We start from the raw sequence: 9,806 nt of genomic DNA on the forward strand, positions 1-9,806 counted from the left end.
AGAGATTACGTCCCTAAATATATCATGGCCCACAAAGTCATCTTGTAAAAATGCACAGATGTTGTGTTCTTGTCCTAGACCAGCTCAGCTACGACAGGTGCAACTTCTAGTGCTTGAACTTGTGGTTCCTGAGCTTTTGCCTGTGGTGCTTCTTGAAAAGCAGGGTTTTCTTGAAAGTCAGGGTTTTCCTGTGCAGGAGCATCAACCATATGTTCATATGCCATTTCTAAAACATAAACCCGAACATTATAAACCTTTCTAAGTTTCACCAAAACTTAGAAAAATTATAGCATTCTGTTTGATATAACTTAGCTTATTCGTTATTCATTCGTTACGACGAATGAGTCCATTCGTTATGATGAATGAGTCCATTCGTTATAATGAATGAGTCGATTCGTTATCATATCAATAACGAATAGCTAAATATCGAATGACTCGGTAACGAATCAGTTCATTCATTACATATACAAGACGAATGAGGTGTCATATTTATAAGAGCAAATGAATGGACCTATTCTTTATCTAAGTAATACGAATGGGTTCATTCGGCCACTATAAACATGAATGAACCTTCATTCGTTATTCATAACGAATAAGCATGATGAATATCAAAGTTTGACACTCAAATAGTCAAGGTCAAAATTGATTCATCATAATCGGTCAAACATGCAGTTTTAAAATTGCAATTGGATTGAATACTCAATGAATCGAAGTAAAACTTATAACACTAGTCTCGTAACATCATTGCTAATCAACCCTTATTAACAGATATAACAAACATGAATGTTTAATTTGTTCATTTGATTATCACATTATCAGTTTATCTAAGGTCCTAATTAACCCCTCAAGCGTTCATCTATTTTGACGAAAATGATTGCGTTGTGTTCGTCTATACCTTGTGAACACAAAATGATTTTTGGAACTTTATTTAAAGAAGATTGAAATTCTTGGAAAATTTTTGCAGAGTTTCGTTTAGAGAGTGTGATAATCGAGGAAGATGAATGAGACCATTCGTCTTCATCTAGGGTTTATATATTGCCAGACTTTCACGCCCCCCAAGGCACACAAATGAGCTCATTCGTTAATTGCCACTCATTCATTAAGTCATTCGTTAACAAAATTTAACGAAACAACTATAAATTAAAATCATAATGAATAGCACGCTAATCGTCCTTCATTCTTTATCACAATCATAGCGAATGAGGTCATTCGTTATCAGACCATCAGGAGCGAATGAACATTAACGAATGGTTACATTCGTTATCATTTTTCATTACGAATGACCTTCATTCGTTATCATTTAAGTTAACGAATGGGTTCCAATCGTTACAATAGTGTAACGAATGGGGTGTTAAATAACAAAGTAAAATGACATTTCATTTCATGTATGAAAACCCGTGTTTTAATAACTTTTACCTTAAAAACTTTTACTACTCAGGGGTAAAAACCAATACCTTAACGTGTTTTACGTGAAAAACACATAAGTTAAAAGAATTAACTTAAAAATGTGGGAAAATCTTTTTGTATTTTCTTTTTCAAAATTACCCTTTAGCTAAAAAATCGAAAATAAAGCAAAAGCAAAATAAAAATAATTTTTGGATTTTGAACATTTTCAAAATAAAACCAAAATTAAAACTAAGACAAGTATGAACTTTATTTTACTAAAGCAATACATATTTTTGTGAGTTAAGCAGATAATCATATTGACCAAATCGCCCTTCTATCACAGTTTTATACTTCAACATTATTATGACTGGTGTTAAGTTAGTCATTGGTATTGTTGTCCACTTAAACTTTAACAACAAATTTTTTTTCTGAAATTTCAGTGATATGATTAAATTTGTTCAATTAAGCACGAATCATAGATGGCCCCCCATCTTCCAGACACAATTGAAATATCTCATACAATGAAGCTTATCATGTACGCCCTTTTATTTACTAAAAATGATTAGACGTGACTCATGCAAAAATAACAAATAGGAAATAAAGCAGAAGGTTAAAAATTTCCTTTAAGATCTGTATTACTACACACAAATAAGGTTCCATTTTAACAAAATAAATAGATAAAATAATTTGAAATTGTACAGGCCTTAACCTCCAGTTCGATACATTGCTTTATAGTATACGCGGATGTAAGGCCCCGAACCCGGTAGCCCTACTTTAGCGTCGGATTTACTCATAAACACAGTTCTTCAATCAGAGTTTATTAAAACTTTTCGCGGAATATAAAACATCAATCATTTGTTACAAAACGTTAAACTTTTTCGTTGATACCATAACACAAAACTTTATATTTAAAACATCTTTACTTCTTTCTTCAGATGCCAGCCGTTCAATCCATGCCGTGTGTCGTCCTCATGCTAACTCTGTAATCAGCTCACCTGCGTGCATACTAAAAGTCAGCTACGCTGAGTGAGTTCTAGTTAATCGAACGCCATACAATACATACACATACATACATATCCGTAGATACATATCCATACTTCACTAGTTACCCTTCTGTTCTACATACACACTTACTACCATACATACACACATATTTATAACCACTAACCTCAGTCTACCGTGAGTACGTTCATAGTCCGCCGTCTATACCTGTACTCAAGGTCGTGAACACGTAAAAGGTCCGCGGTCCTTACCTATGTTCACCCTTTATGGTACGTGCAAGGTCCGCAGTCCTTCCCTATACCATCCTACATCCACAACACGTACAAGGTCCACAGTCCTCCCCTATGTTGCAACCTAAACCATAGCACGTACGAGGTCCGCAGTCCTCCCCTATGCTACCACAATACAACTACAGCACGTATAAGGTCCACAGTCCTTTCCTATGCTGATGCCTATCTATAATACGTATAAGGTCCGCAGTCCTTAACTACGTTGTCGTCTATTATCTGTAACGCGTATAAGGCCCACCGTCCCTATCTACGTTTACGTCTATCATCTACTTTACGTATAAGGCCCGCAGTCCTTAACTACGTTTACATCTATCATCTACTTTACGTATAAGGCCCGCAGTCCTTAACTACGCCATCACCAGCCGAGTCTATGTCCGACAAAAGCTAGAGGGATTTGCCATCCTAACTTACTATGTCGAACGTAGAACTCACATACCATTCGTGTAACTGCATACACCTACTTCACATATACAATAATTACATCATAGCATAAGAACACCCTAGGCGTTCTTTACATCATTCATTTAACAACCATACCTCTTGTCGATACGTGCAATATCCGAAGATCGTTCACGCCCCGACAAGTATTCATTTGTAATGTTCATACATCTTCGATGTATAATATTCGTACCTTTATTTTTGACCTGACAGTACGCGCAATATCCGAAGATCGTTCGCGTACCGACAAGCAACCATTCATATCCATCACATATATCACATATGGCATACACTTATCACTTAGGATAAATGTATTAACAACACATCGAGTATGCACACAGCCCCGAAAACATAACACATAAATGGGGCTAGAAACTCACCTGAATACTGTTACGCTCTCCGTTAATAGTTATTCCCCTCTTGAGCTGCGCACGGCTAACTGTATAATATTTACACGTATCAATTAGCTACTACTACTTATGTTGCGTTTCTATCTTTATATGACCCACAACGAACGGGGGTCCGGGGGCAGCGCCCCTGGTAGCGGGGTTCTAGGGGCGGCAGCCCCTAGCGGGGTCCAAGGGGCAGAGCCCCTGGCTGGGGTTAAGCTGCCAGGTCAGCTTGGAAAAATTTTATTTTCGATAACTGCCTTAACACATTTTCCATTAGGTTTTTAATTTATTTTATAGACGAACTTCGCTTCAGGCGAAGTTAAACCTTAGGCGAACTGGGAAACAGCTTGGTTCTGGCTTGATTCGATCGAATAGGAACACGTTCGATCGAATAGGAACACGTTCGATCGAATACATCACGTTCGATCGAATAGGAACACGTTCGATCAAACAGGAACACGTTCGATCGAATACATCACGTTCGATCGAATAGGAACACGTTCGATCAAACAGGAACACGTTCGATCGAATAGGAACACGTTCGATCGAATACAACACTCATTCGATCGAATACAAAACTCATTCGATCGAATGAGTTGGAGACCATTCGGTTGCTTCCCTATTCGGTCGACTGGACTTGTTCGATCTACGCATTCGATCGAATGGACTGATTCGATCGACTGGTTCGATCGAATGAGTCTGATTCGACTCCTTCAAGCTGGGCGACGGAGAAACCCACGGGTTTTCCAGATTTTCCAGATTTTTGACCCAAAATCGAAGTTTTTGACATGGAAATGCTCGGGATTGAAAGGGCTATCGATCCCTAGTACTTTTAAACACAAAAGCTTGTATTTTGACACCAAAACAAGGCGGTTTTTGACCCGAAAACTCAAGTTACGAAAATGGGAGTTTTTGCTCGATTTGAGGTCGAAAATGGTTATGAAAACGGATGATTTTCGAGGGGGACTTACCAAAAACGATTAGGAACAAGATTGTGGACTCGGATTTGTGATTTGAGAACTTTCTCTCTCTAGCTTCTCTCTCTAGAAATGAGAGTGTTTGGGTGGGTGTAAGTGAAGGAAGATGGTGAAAATGGTGGAAGTGTCAAGAACTTTCGTTTATATACTACGGGTTTGGTTAGGCTCGGGTTGGCTTCCTACGGGTCGAGACAGGCCGAGTTCATAAAATAACTAAGCCCAAGACCCGTTCCTTACTCGACATTAAATAACTAAAACGTGAAATTACTAAACATAACTTTCTTTATTCAACATTATAAATTTTAGGATGTTACAAGTCTTCCCTCCTTAAAGAGGTTTCGTCCCCGAAACCTAACTTATTCCCTAAAAAGGAAAACTTCTTACATTTACACGTTTTATAGAAATGCCTTCGCTTTCTGAGTTACCCTTCCTACTTCCGACTTTACAGCCATCGAATGGTGGTCATGTGTTTTAGCTATTTAAGGTAGCTTGTCCATGAGACCCTCGATGCACCAAGACTCATCTCATCCTTCTAAGGGTTTCGATTAGTACTTTTAACACTATTGTCTAAAACAACATTTCACCATAACATAATAATCATTCTTAACCAAACTCAAAATAATTACACGCCACAGATAAACATAAGTTTTTAGACCTTAACACAAAACAAGTTCTTAAGCAAATGTAATTTAATAAAACCATTGCATGAGCAATTATTCCTTCATCAGGTGTTCCTCTCTGCAGTTTCCCAAAGTCTTCATCCTTTCGCACCTACCGCCCCTGATTCCTTGCAATCCCTAGCCATGTGGTCAGCTTTTCCGCATTTGAAGCACTTTGGACGATCAGGGCATTCTCGAGAATAATGCCCACTCTTTCCACACCGATAGCACCTGTCTGTCCCAGTCTTGCATTCTCCCAGGTGCACTTGCCCACACGTCTTACATGCATCCTTGTTCCCAACCTTGGCCTTCCTCTCATCAGTTGTTGTCACCATCTCGCCAGACCGCTTAGCAGAGGTAGCCCATTTCTTCTCCTTCTTTTCCCCCACCACCACATCGTCCTCAGCCAGGTCAGCATAAACCACTTCTGCAAGTTCAACAGCAGAGTCAAAAGTAGCAGGTTTATTTGCCCTGACCAACATGCGGACTTTTTGTGGCAATCCCCTCACATAACATTTGATTCTTTTGACCTCATTGTCAACCATATCAGGCACCAATCTAGATAGTCGGCTGAATTCAGTAGTATACTCACGATGCGTCATCATACCGGCCTTCAAATTCAGGAACTTCATCTCCGTCCTTTCAACCTCTGCATCTGCACAGAACTTCTTCATCACCAACTCTTTCAGATCGTCCCATCTCAACGCCTTGATCTCATCCCTAGTCTTTCTCTGCTCCACACTTTCCCACCAATACATAGCTTCTTCCACAAATGACTGAGTAGCATAACCCACAGCTTGGTCGGGACGGCATTCGCTAATGCGGATAACCTTGTCCATAGTGGTTATCCATTGGAGAGTAGCGATTGCGTCTCCCAACCCAGTCAGCTTCGGCGGGTCGCATCCCTTGAAGGACTTATAGCTGCACCCACCTTGTCCTCTTCTCATATCATCGACTTTCACAGACTTATCCTCGCTCGAGGCCCCTCTTTCTCCTTCCCCAACCTCCTTACCATCACCCCCTGCCCCTTCAGCAGTTCGCTCACGGCTTCCAGCAGATCCTTCGGGATTCAGGTTCTTCACAGCAGCAACTACAGCTTGAACAATGGCTGCTTGAACTGCAGGGCTAAGTTGAACTTCTTCATTGTTGTTCTGGTCTCCTCCAGCTGCGCTTCCTTCATCTTCGGTGTGGGAAGCTTCTTCTACCGAGGGTTGCCGGACAAGACGAGGCCTGCCACGACGTCCTGTGCGACCCCCAGTTCCCACAAATTCTCCAGCTCCAGCCATCCGTATTCTAAAAGGGAAAAACACAAACATCATCACTCAAGGAACTATTTAGTACAAGGATAGTAAGGCTAACAGGTAATAACAGTGGCCAGTTGTGATTAGCTGATCACGTTACTTTCCGTGTCCTATACACTTCCCTTTATGAGTCTATTTGTGCTGGTTCTACTTAAGCAGTTTTGTCAAATCAAACAATCAATTATTCCTATCCCTGACGTTCACATATCTTTCTTTTCTCATTATCATATATCATTTAATCATACACTTTACCTTTACTGATCTTGCTTGAGCGACACATGGCATTCTTGAACTGGCATCTTCTTTCCTTTCTTACTTAAATCCCATTTTCTGTTCGAGTCTAAGCATGTAGGATGCTTAAATCTCTCGAACTTATGCTCTGATACCAACTTGTAAGGCCCCGAACCCGGTAGCCCTACTTTAGCGTCGGATTTACTCATAAACACAGTTCTTCAATCAGAGTTTATTAAAACTTTTCGCGGAATATAAAACATCAATCATTTGTTACAAAACGTTAAACTTTTTCGTTGATACCATAACACAAAACTTTATATTTAAAACATCTTTACTTCTTTCTTCAGATGCCAGCCGTTCAATCCATGCCGTGTGTCGTCCTCATGCTAACTCTGTAATCAGCTCACCTGCGTGCATACTAAAAGTCAGCTACGCTGAGTGAGTTCTAGTTAATCGAACGCCATACAATACATACACATACATACATATCCGTAGATACATATCCATACTTCACTAGTTACCCTTCTGTTCTACATACACACTTACTACCATACATACACACATATTTATAACCACTAACCTCAGTCTACCGTGAGTACGTTCATAGTCCGCCGTCTATACCTGTACTCAAGGTCGTGAACACGTAAAAGGTCCGCGGTCCTTACCTATGTTCACCCTTTATGGTACGTGCAAGGTCCGCAGTCCTTCCCTATACCATCCTACATCCACAACACGTACAAGGTCCACAGTCCTCCCCTATGTTGCAACCTAAACCATAGCACGTACGAGGTCCGCAGTCCTCCCCTATGCTACCACAATACAACTACAGCACGTATAAGGTCCACAGTCCTTTCCTATGCTGATGCCTATCTATAATACGTATAAGGTCCGCAGTCCTTAACTACGTTGTCGTCTATTATCTGTAACGCGTATAAGGCCCACCGTCCCTATCTACGTTTACGTCTATCATCTACTTTACGTATAAGGCCCGCAGTCCTTAACTACGTTTACATCTATCATCTACTTTACGTATAAGGCCCGCAGTCCTTAACTACGCCATCACCAGCCGAGTCTATGTCCGACAAAAGCTAGAGGGATTTGCCATCCTAACTTACTATGTCGAACGTAGAACTCACATACCATTCGTGTAACTGCATACACCTACTTCACATATACAATAATTACATCATAGCATAAGAACACCCTAGGCGTTCTTTACATCATTCATTTAACAACCATACCTCTTGTCGATACGTGCAATATCCGAAGATCGTTCACGCCCCGACAAGTATTCATTTGTAATGTTCATACATCTTCGATGTATAATATTCGTACCTTTATTTTTGACCTGACAGTACGCGCAATATCCGAAGATCGTTCGCGTACCGACAAGCAACCATTCATATCCATCACATATATCACATATGGCATACACTTATCACTTAGGATAAATGTATTAACAACACATCGAGTATGCACACAGCCCCGAAAACATAACACATAAATGGGGCTAGAAACTCACCTGAATACTGTTACGCTCTCCGTTAATAGTTATTCCCCTCTTGAGCTGCGCACGGCTAACTGTATAATATTTACACGTATCAATTAGCTACTACTACTTATGTTGCGTTTCTATCTTTATATGACCCACAACGAACGGGGGTCCGGGGGCAGCGCCCCTGGTAGCGGGGTTCTAGGGGCGGCAGCCCCTAGCGGGGTCCAAGGGGCAGAGCCCCTGGCTGGGGTTAAGCTGCCAGGTCAGCTTGGAAAAATTTTATTTTCGATAACTGCCTTAACACATTTTCCATTAGGTTTTTAATTTATTTTATAGACGAACTTCGCTTCAGGCGAAGTTAAACCTTAGGCGAACTGGGAAACAGCTTGGTTCTGGCTTGATTCGATCGAATAGGAACACGTTCGATCGAATAGGAACACGTTCGATCGAATACATCACGTTCGATCGAATAGGAACACGTTCGATCAAACAGGAACACGTTCGATCGAATACATCACGTTCGATCGAATAGGAACACGTTCGATCAAACAGGAACACGTTCGATCGAATAGGAACACGTTCGATCGAATACAACACTCATTCGATCGAATACAAAACTCATTCGATCGAATGAGTTGGAGACCATTCGGTTGCTTCCCTATTCGGTCGACTGGACTTGTTCGATCTACGCATTCGATCGAATGGACTGATTCGATCGACTGGTTCGATCGAATGAGTCTGATTCGACTCCTTCAAGCTGGGCGACGGAGAAACCCACGGGTTTTCCAGATTTTCCAGATTTTTGACCCAAAATCGAAGTTTTTGACATGGAAATGCTCGGGATTGAAAGGGCTATCGATCCCTAGTACTTTTAAACACAAAAGCTTGTATTTTGACACCAAAACAAGGCGGTTTTTGACCCGAAAACTCAAGTTACGAAAATGGGAGTTTTTGCTCGATTTGAGGTCGAAAATGGTTATGAAAACGGATGATTTTCGAGGGGGACTTACCAAAAACGATTAGGAACAAGATTGTGGACTCGGATTTGTGATTTGAGAACTTTCTCTCTCTAGCTTCTCTCTCTAGAAATGAGAGTGTTTGGGTGGGTGTAAGTGAAGGAAGATGGTGAAAATGGTGGAAGTGTCAAGAACTTTCGTTTATATACTACGGGTTTGGTTAGGCTCGGGTTGGCTTCCTACGGGTCGAGACAGGCCGAGTTCATAAAATAACTAAGCCCAAGACCCGTTCCTTACTCGACATTAAATAACTAAAACGTGAAATTACTAAACATAACTTTCTTTATTCAACATTATAAATTTTAGGATGTTACAGCGGAGAAGGTGCAAGACTTGTACAAAACACCAAGAAAATAAAGCAGAATACTTAGGCCTTAACCCTCAGATCGGTATTCCTACACGCGTAGAGAGTCCAAGACTTAAGCAAAAATAAAGAAAAAAATAAAGTTGAATTTCTTTGCAAAATGAAAAGACAAATAAGCTGAATTTATTAGCAAAATGAACGCATGCACACACATCAATCTTTAAAAAATCTTGAGACTTAAATATACATTAACCATGCCTCAAGATGTTAATCCGCTAGATTCGGTAAGTGTTTATGTTTATATCACTTACG

This window comes from Bidens hawaiensis, unplaced genomic scaffold, assembly GCF_021521415.1.
Source record: "Bidens hawaiensis isolate Kalapana, Puna unplaced genomic scaffold, B.hawaiensis_p1.1 tig00007551_1, whole genome shotgun sequence".
NCBI classification, from domain to species: Eukaryota; Viridiplantae; Streptophyta; class Magnoliopsida; order Asterales; family Asteraceae; genus Bidens; species Bidens hawaiensis.